Source organism: Stenella coeruleoalba (genome assembly GCF_951394435.1).
Source record: "Stenella coeruleoalba genome assembly, chromosome: 2".
In the NCBI taxonomy this organism is placed as follows: Eukaryota; Metazoa; Chordata; class Mammalia; order Artiodactyla; family Delphinidae; genus Stenella; species Stenella coeruleoalba.
In genome coordinates, this window is record NC_137147.1 from 82,576,496 (window position 1) to 82,585,007 (window position 8,512).

An 8,512-nucleotide genomic window follows, 5' to 3' on the forward strand; every position below is an offset into this window, starting at 1 on the left:
GAAATGTTAAGTGCTAGGGAGAGGATGAGGAAATTTTCAGAAGAAACCCAAATGTCCTTCCGAGGCGAAAGAGACTGCAAGTCCAGCTCCTTGAGATTCTCCTTAGTGGAAAATCATCAGGGTGGACTTGGGTGACTCCAACCAAGGCCCAGGACAAGAAAGTGCTACCATCCCCTTTAAGAGAAAACGTAATGGTAGAAAGAGATCGGACCAGTGGGCAGAGCTGTACACCAAGACTGACCTCCGCGAGTGGGTCATGGTGCTGGTTCTTTGAGGCCGTAACTATCTGAACTAGTACTGACCCAGCCCTACTGAGCGCAAGCTTGTGTCCTAGGGAAGAGGGATGCAGGGGACTCTAAGAGGGCATAGACCAATTTTGAGTGATGCATTCTTGGGTCAGGGAATATTGGAGAACCACTGCGGCTGGGGTAGTTGCTAGAAGAAGGGGCTCTGCTCTCTATTATTATCATATCTGTGTTAATCCACTTAACTCGCATTTTCCTGAGTGAGAGGCCTGATGCCAGCTCTCCCACTAGGCAGCCTGGTACCACCTTGCAAAGCTACCAGCTGAGGGGATGCTTATGGCACCGTCTAGCCTCACGGAGCACAGTAACCTTGAGAATGTGCCTCACAGACCTCCTTCTGCTGGGGACGGAATCGACCTAGGGCCCTAACTGCTACACTTTTAAGTCTACGGCTGTGTTTGCACCATGAGTCCAAGGCTTGCTCCCTGCCAATGATAGCTGACTCCATCCTGGGTGACAGCAGATCCTTTCATTGGCTGACTCGGGCACAAGGACTTCCCAGTAGCTTTGCTGATGCTGCCTTAGACTGCAGGCAGTCCAGCCGGCTTCTACCAACCCTTCTCTCCCGATCCCCTTCACTGAGTCAGGCCCACATCGTGAGCTGACTGCTAACCCCAGCTTTTCCCTCCCTGGGTCCTTTCACACAAGCATTTCCCCCAAGAAAATTCTCGCATCGTTTAATACTATCTTAGAGTCTGCTTCATGAGCACCCTAACATAAGAAGAAATATTTGAATTGAGTCTGCAGGAACCAAGTGGAAGGGGCAAAGATTGTCCCTTGGATATAAATTAAAATAGCACCCTGAAGATTTCTTGAGCTTATCATAAGTATGGAAACCAGGGAACACTACAGAGAGGTTCAAGTGGATTGATTGTATTTGTGACCTCATTTGTAGGCAACATTTAAAAATAAATAAATATCCATTATGCAAGTTTAGGCCAGAAGGGAAGCATCAAAGCAAAAGGTCATTCCCTATTCCTGTAACAGAAGGGAAAGCGGGAGCAGATGATGTGTATCAGGGATCAGGCCAAGGTTGCCTTGGCCGTGGTGACCTCCCAAATGAATGTTACTAGTAACCCACTGTGACCTGCAAGCACTGCCCGGTTTCCATGTGTGGAAAGTTAAGGAATTTCCTCCAGATCCCGTTTATTGACCCCTACACCACCTAAGCCTAATAACATTTTCTAAATTATGATACGTCAATCACCAATGATGATACATCAATCACCAACCCACATTCTGTCTGGCTCAACCAGAAGTAGAATGACAGCTCTCCCCAGAGAAGAGCTTTCTACCCAGTGCCAATCCACATGTAATTGATAGCAGAAATTTCAATCTGTCAAGCACTCATTATGTGCCAGCCACTGCACAAAGCAGTTTACATTCATTCATGTCCTCCATCCATTTATTCATTCAACACATTTATTGAGCACCTACTATGTGCCATGACTCCTCCAGGAGAGAACAAAGCTAAAAAGTCCCAGCCCTCATAAAACTTATGTGCTAGTGAGGGAGACAGAAAGAGTAAAAGAAAAAAAAAAAAAGAAAGCAAACATAGACATGTATTTTGAGTAATGATAAATACTATAAAAACAACTAAAGCAGAGTAAGGTGCCAGGAAGTTATGGGGAGAGGAGTAGAGTACATTTTACAAGGAGTAGGAAGGAAGTCCTTGTAAAGAGGCAATATAATAGCAGAGACCTACAAGAATTGGGAGAGCCAGCTATAATCAAACAAGCAATGAACAGTACACTTAATCTCCTTTAACCCACACCACAAACCCATGAAGTAGAAAGCATTATCCCCCTATTACGGAAGAACCTTAGAGAGCTTATACACTCTACTGAATCTCATTTCAAAGCCAGTGTTGTCAACCATTATGCTTCAGCCATCAAAGTGGACTCTAGAATCTTCCCACTTATATTCTAAAATCAAAGAGAAAGCCCAGGCTTTATGCATAGCCTATTCTCGCTGACACACTTGTTGGGGTGCAGAGAAGACACCTATGAGATGACAAAGAGCTGGCCGTGCTTGGGCAGTTCCTGGCCCAGTGCTCTCCAACCATAGCACACGCACACACACACGCACACGCACACGCGCACACACACAGGCATCCTTGGAAGCAGGGTGAAGTCTCTCTGCCTTTTCCCATCAGAAGGCTGGCACTGCCTGGGGACCTTAATGCCTGAGCAGTGTATACGCGGTGGGACCAGGACCATAAAGTAACTGGCCAGGTCCTGTTTCCTCACAAAAGTGTTCACTACATAAATGGACAAGGAAATGTTCAGGTCAAGCTAATGGTGGAGTTTTGCTTGAGCTTAAACATGGAAATGTATGAAGTTATCAGCATTGTGTGTGAAATAACAACATGATCAAAGCTCATAATGGAAAGATGAGCCATCAATAGCCGCTGCAGTCATAAGATGTGAGCGCAAAGTTAACCGTTAAGAACTCTTAAGTTTTACAAATTGTTTTTTCTTTAACAGCCCTTGACACATAGTGAGCCCTCAAAACTGAAGCTATTATTATTATATTCATCAATCATCACTGTCATCATTATTGTAACTTCTCTTCCTATCCCAAAGTGCTAGAAGCTGGGGAAGGGGGTGATAACAAGGACCCCATGAAGTTGCACTTCCCCACAAGGGTTAACCAACCTGGGCAGATGTCTCTGTGGGAGGTTCTAAAACCAGCATTTAGCAAGGAAAACTGTGACTCAATAAACCCAAAGATATTTATGTTGCTCCTGCTTTAAAGAACATCTTTTCCTCCTGGGTAATAACTGAGCGCCATAAATAGATTCTAAACTTCTACCCGTTCACCAGAAATAAACTGGTAGGACTTTCACAATATGACAACAAGACACACCATTAGGTCTACTGGGTCATTTGATTTTTGCCTTCTTCCCATCACCTGCTTCATGTGAATCCCAATCTAACCCAGAGGCCCATGTGATAATAAAAGATCCAAACCTATGCATCCATGGTTTCCTGAGCCCTGAGTAACCAGGATCCTCTTACTCTATTATCAATAAACTGTGGAGGTTGGGGGTTTTTTTTTGGTTTTTTCATGAGCAGACATTGTTTCACCACCTTCATTTCTTGCTTGTGATCTAAATATCTGTTTGTCTGAGCTTTGTAATAATAACGTGGCTGTCTCCAGGGTGTTCTCTCTGGGGTGATGGACATTTTTATGTAAGTCTTCTAAGCTGAGAGCTAACATAACCCCAAGGATAGGGATCCTCTTCATTAGCTCAGTCCATATAGAATTCCACATAGCATCATCCTTAATAAAATGTTACTGTGATGATTTTGACAGTTTGTAATTACTAGCTCAAGATTTTGGGGAAGTAATATTTATACACATTTTTTCATTCAACCAATGGGACAACTGTTGATGTACAAGTTGGGGTTCACATCTGATAAAGACTTTATGCATAAAAGATATACCTTGGAAACTTCAATCTCTTCTTCTCGATTCTCTGGTGCTCATAGTCAACTGAGTAATCAAGTTCAAAGCCTGAGAAATATTGAGCATTACCACACATAAATGTGGGTGCTTAATTTGAGTATGGAAACTGTCCTCGAAATCTCAATCTCTTTGGAGCCTAACTAGCCTGGTAAGCACTGAGAAAAATTTAAGTGAGCTGCAACACCCTTCCTGCAAGTAGATCTGTTCCTCCTTGGTTTCACACTAGTGGGTTTTGATAGAACACATCTTCTTAGGTATGCGCTATGTGTTTGATAAGGGCTTACAGAGATGTCAGGCACTGATCAGAAATCCTCCTAGAGTTTAAAAGACGGAATGTAATTAATGAACAGATAACGTAGTGATTTATCAGGCCAGATACAATAAACTATTTTCAAAATGTGCTTCATTGCATCTTCCTTCCTTTTTTGGTGAAAAAAAAAAAAAGATGAACTGGACATGCAGGTATTAACCTTTCTTCTCCAGGGCCAGGAGAAGAAATCTGCATAAAGCAACCAGTAAGTAAGACCTCAAGATCCTTTTCTCTTTGTGGTCTCCTGCCATTGTCATTAACCCAAACGACGGTGTTGCCCTTTTTTCTCCTGACTCGAATGTCTGCTGTTTCTGACCTTGTCTTAGAAATCTCTGCACAGCCTGTGGCCTCAGAGTTGTAATCTCTCGTGGTTGGGAGGAAAAAGAAAGGTGATGTAGTTCAAATCTCCACCACCACCCCATCACCCTCCCAGGGCAGGAAATTTCTCTCCAGTATCTTTAAGCCACGGTCATAGACCCCTATGTAAATCCCTCCATGACGGAGACCGCTGATTATTAGAAATGTCTTCCTTGGGTTGAGTCAATTCTTCCTCTCTGAAAATTTCATCCTTTTACCATCATACTGCCTTCTCTTCTCCTTTCTATACCCCTCACACATCTGCTATCTGGACACACACATTGTACTCCCACCAAGAGCCCACTGATGGTCAGTGTGAAGTTTGCAAATGTACCAGCCTCTCACGCCTCTCAGTGATGCTCATGACTAGGGATGATATTCTGGATATGGTCTTAAAGTGCAGAGTACAGTGGGACTGTTTTGTCTTGTGATCAAGACAATACCACTTTGTCTATATCTATAGCTCAGGAAAGGAATAACAGTTTACGAGCTGAGTTTCAATGCTCACTGGTGTTGGGAAAATGTAATGAATTCCTCTAGCCTTTTTTCACAAGAATTCCTATTCAGCAAGCGCTCCTCATATATTGACAGTTGTTTACAACCAGCTTATGATGATTTCACGGCAGTCATATGCCTTTTAAAGGGAAGTAACAATTAACAGTTAAAAAAAAAGAGAAAATGTTATTACAAGGTTTTATGGGGAGGAGGTTCACTGTATCTCTTTTATCATTTCAATTATGTAGTCACAGAAAATTTGCTCTTAGGGGCTTTCCAGAATATAACCTTAATTTTTGGTTTCCTTTTCCACTTCCAGATATATTTCCTGGATGTGCTGAGGGTCTGTAAGACACGAGATGTGAAAGCAAGGAAACAGGATGTGAAGGAAGTCACTGCCCAAAGAATAAAGCGACCTGGATTCTAACCTCAGCTCTGCTATTAACTAGCTGGGAGACTTGAGGCTAACTACTTAGTCATTTTGAGCATTAGTTTCCCAATTTGTACAACAAGGAGCCAGGTTTACATAATCGACTTGGTTCTGTACCAGTGAGAAATGTGTTTGGGACATGCTTCCATTTAAACAATGCTCTTTCTTCTGGGAGGGCCCTCTGAGACCCTGTTGGGGAGCCAGCACAGCACTGCCCACTGGATGGGGGACGAACAGCCCTGGAACCCCACTCTGAAGCAAACGTTCTCAACTCAGAGACCCCCCCCTGCACCTGGCTGGAGGGAAGAAGCCATTCTCCCTTCTTGATAAGTCCTGTTATTCAAAGCAGATGGCACACATCTGCAGCAACATGGATGGGCCTAGAGATTATCATACTAAGTGAAGTGAGTCAGAAAGAGGAAGACAAATACCATATGATATCACTTACATATGGAATCTAAAATATGATACAAAAGAACTTAATTTACAAAACAGAAATAGACTCACAGACAGAAAACAAAAATGTGGTTACCAAAGGGGAAAGGGGCTGGGGGAGGGATAAATTGGGAGTTTGGGATTAGCAGATATAAACTATATATAAAATAGATAAACAACAAGGCCCTACTGTGCAGCACAGAAAACTCCATTCAATATTCTGTAATAAACCATAATGGAAAAGAATATAAAAAAGAATATATATATGTATATATATATATGTATATATATATATATATATACATATATATATATATACACACACCCACACACCCACACATATATGTAACTGAATCACTTTGTTATACACCAGAAACTAACACAACATTGTAAAGCAACTATATTTCAATTTAAAAAAAAAAAAAGATGGCACATGTGGGCAGTCTGTTCCCACACCCTTTCTACACTTCAAGTACTCTGTAAGGCTTTTCTTTACACCTCTCAGGCCAATATGGTACTCGAACTCATATGGACACTAAAGCAAGAACATTGACCCAAAACTTTTTCTTACTGCTTCTTCTCACATTAAAAAATAATTTTGTTTTCCTTATCACATAATATATATACATTTCTTGTTAAAATATAGGTAGAAAAAATGAAAACATTCTATTAACCACCATTCAGAGATAATCAGATTTTTGTGTCCATTATTTCAGAATTGCACGTGTGTGTGTAACACACACACACACACACACACATATATATACATTTTTAAAAGTAGGCAACACCAGTAATGTTTTGTGATCTGCTTTTCCACTTGATAATATGCCATGGACATTTTTCCTTTCTTTTATGTAGTCTTCCACAGCTTAATATTCTGTTTATGAATTATCCATTGTGGTTTTAACTAATTCTATGCTGCTGGACATTGGGGCTGCCTTTCTGGAGGCTGCTCTTGGACTGGTCAGTGCACATCTTCATGGGTTTTGGCAGGTTTGCACGCTATGATCGTAAATGCCAAATGTTAGAACTGAAAGATCGTAAATGCCAAATGTTAGAACTCTCAACCACTGCGCCACCAGGAAAGCCTAACTTCTCCACTTTTTGTTGTTCTTCTCTTTTGTGGACCGTTACCATTGCAAAAGAGTCTAGTTAAAATTGCTTTTACTAGAAAAGTGATTCATAAATGATTTCAAACTATTTATCACTAACAACTAAACAGTGAATCAGAAATGGAAGGCACCCTGGAGATGACCAAGTCAAGCTCCTCATTACATAGAGGGGAAAGAAGATCCAGAAAAGGGGTGAACCTTGTTCAACTAAATAATGATGAAGATAGAACAGGACAGTACATCCTTTGTCTCTTAATCCAGTATGTTTTTGCGCTACACCTGAGAGCAGGTGTGTGGCTGAGATGTGTGGGAGTTGGGGCAGAGGATGTGGGGGTAACCAGGACCCTCCAAGCTCCCCAGGCCATCCATCCTCCTCCAGGCTCTGAGAGCTGCCCCCATGAGTTAGATCAAAGTCAGTAAGGAAAGAACTAATGCTCTTGAAGTTTCCTCAGTGTCCCCATCTGCAAGTAGAGAGAAACTACGAACAGCTCCTCTGGAGAGGGCAGATCTGCAACTGTGTTAGGTTCTATTTATTTAATGGCATATTACTCAGCAATAAAGAGAAATAAGCTACTGATACATGCAGCAACGTGGATGACTCTTAAAAATATTGTGTGGAGGGGCTTCCCTGGTGGCACAGTGGTTGAGAGTACACCTGCCGATGCAGGGGGCACGGGATCGTGCCCCAGTCCAGGAAGATCCCACATGCCGTGGAGTGGCTGGGCCCGTGAGCCATGGCCGCTGAGCCTGCGCGTCTGGAGCCTGTGCTCCGCAACGGTAGAGGCCACAACAGTGAGAGGCCCGCATACCGCAAAAATTAAATAAATAAATAAATAAAAATACATGAGTTTAGCGATGCTGCTAGATATAAGATCAAAGTACAAAATCAGGCTCTTTTGTGAGGCTAATGGTGGACTCTGGGAGGGCTGGCACCAAGGAGTACTTCCCAGAACTTCTGCTGCCAGTGTCCTTGTCGCCACGGTGAGCCACAGCCGCCCCCTGCCTCTTCAGGAGACCCTCCAACACTAGCAGATATACCAGAAATACACCTACACGTGGAACAACTCCTACAGAACACCTACTGAACGCTGGCACAAGACCTCAGACCTCCCAAAAGGCAAGAAACCCCCCACGTACCTGGGTGCGCAAGGAGAGGGGATTAAAAACGCTGCTTAAAGGAGCTCCAGAGACAGGCGCGAGCCGCGGCTAAAAGCGCGGACCCCAGAGACGGGCAGGAGACGCTAAGGCTGCTGCTGCCGCCACCAAGAAGCCTGTGTGCGAGCACAGGTCACTAGCCACACCCCCCTTCTGGCGAGCCTCTGTGGCCCGCCACTGCCAGGGTCCCGGGATCCAGGGACAACTACCCCGGAAGAACGCACTGCGCGCCTCAGGCTGGTGCAACGTCACGCGGGTGTCTGCCGCCGCAGGCCCGCCCCGCCCTCCGTGCCCCTCCCTCCCCCCCCCCCCCCCGGCCTGAGTGAGCCAGAGCCCCGGAATCAGCTGGTCCTCTAACCCCGTTCTGTCTGAGTGAAGAACAGACACCCTCCGGCGACCTACACGCAGAGGCGGGGCCAAATCCAAAGCTGAACCCCTGGGA

General features: G+C 44.0%; 1 long non-coding RNA gene across 1 annotated transcript in view; it reads right to left on the bottom strand.

The window, feature by feature from the left end:
- Window positions 1-8,268, bottom strand: part of LOC307181773 — a 752,523-nt gene extending 744,255 nt beyond the window's left edge. Inside the window, exon 1 of the long non-coding RNA XR_013827034.1 lies at window positions 8,053-8,268. This is a non-coding gene — a long non-coding RNA (uncharacterized lncRNA). The remainder of the gene's footprint in view (window positions 1-8,052) is intronic.
- Between the last annotated feature and the right edge of the window lie 244 nt (window positions 8,269-8,512).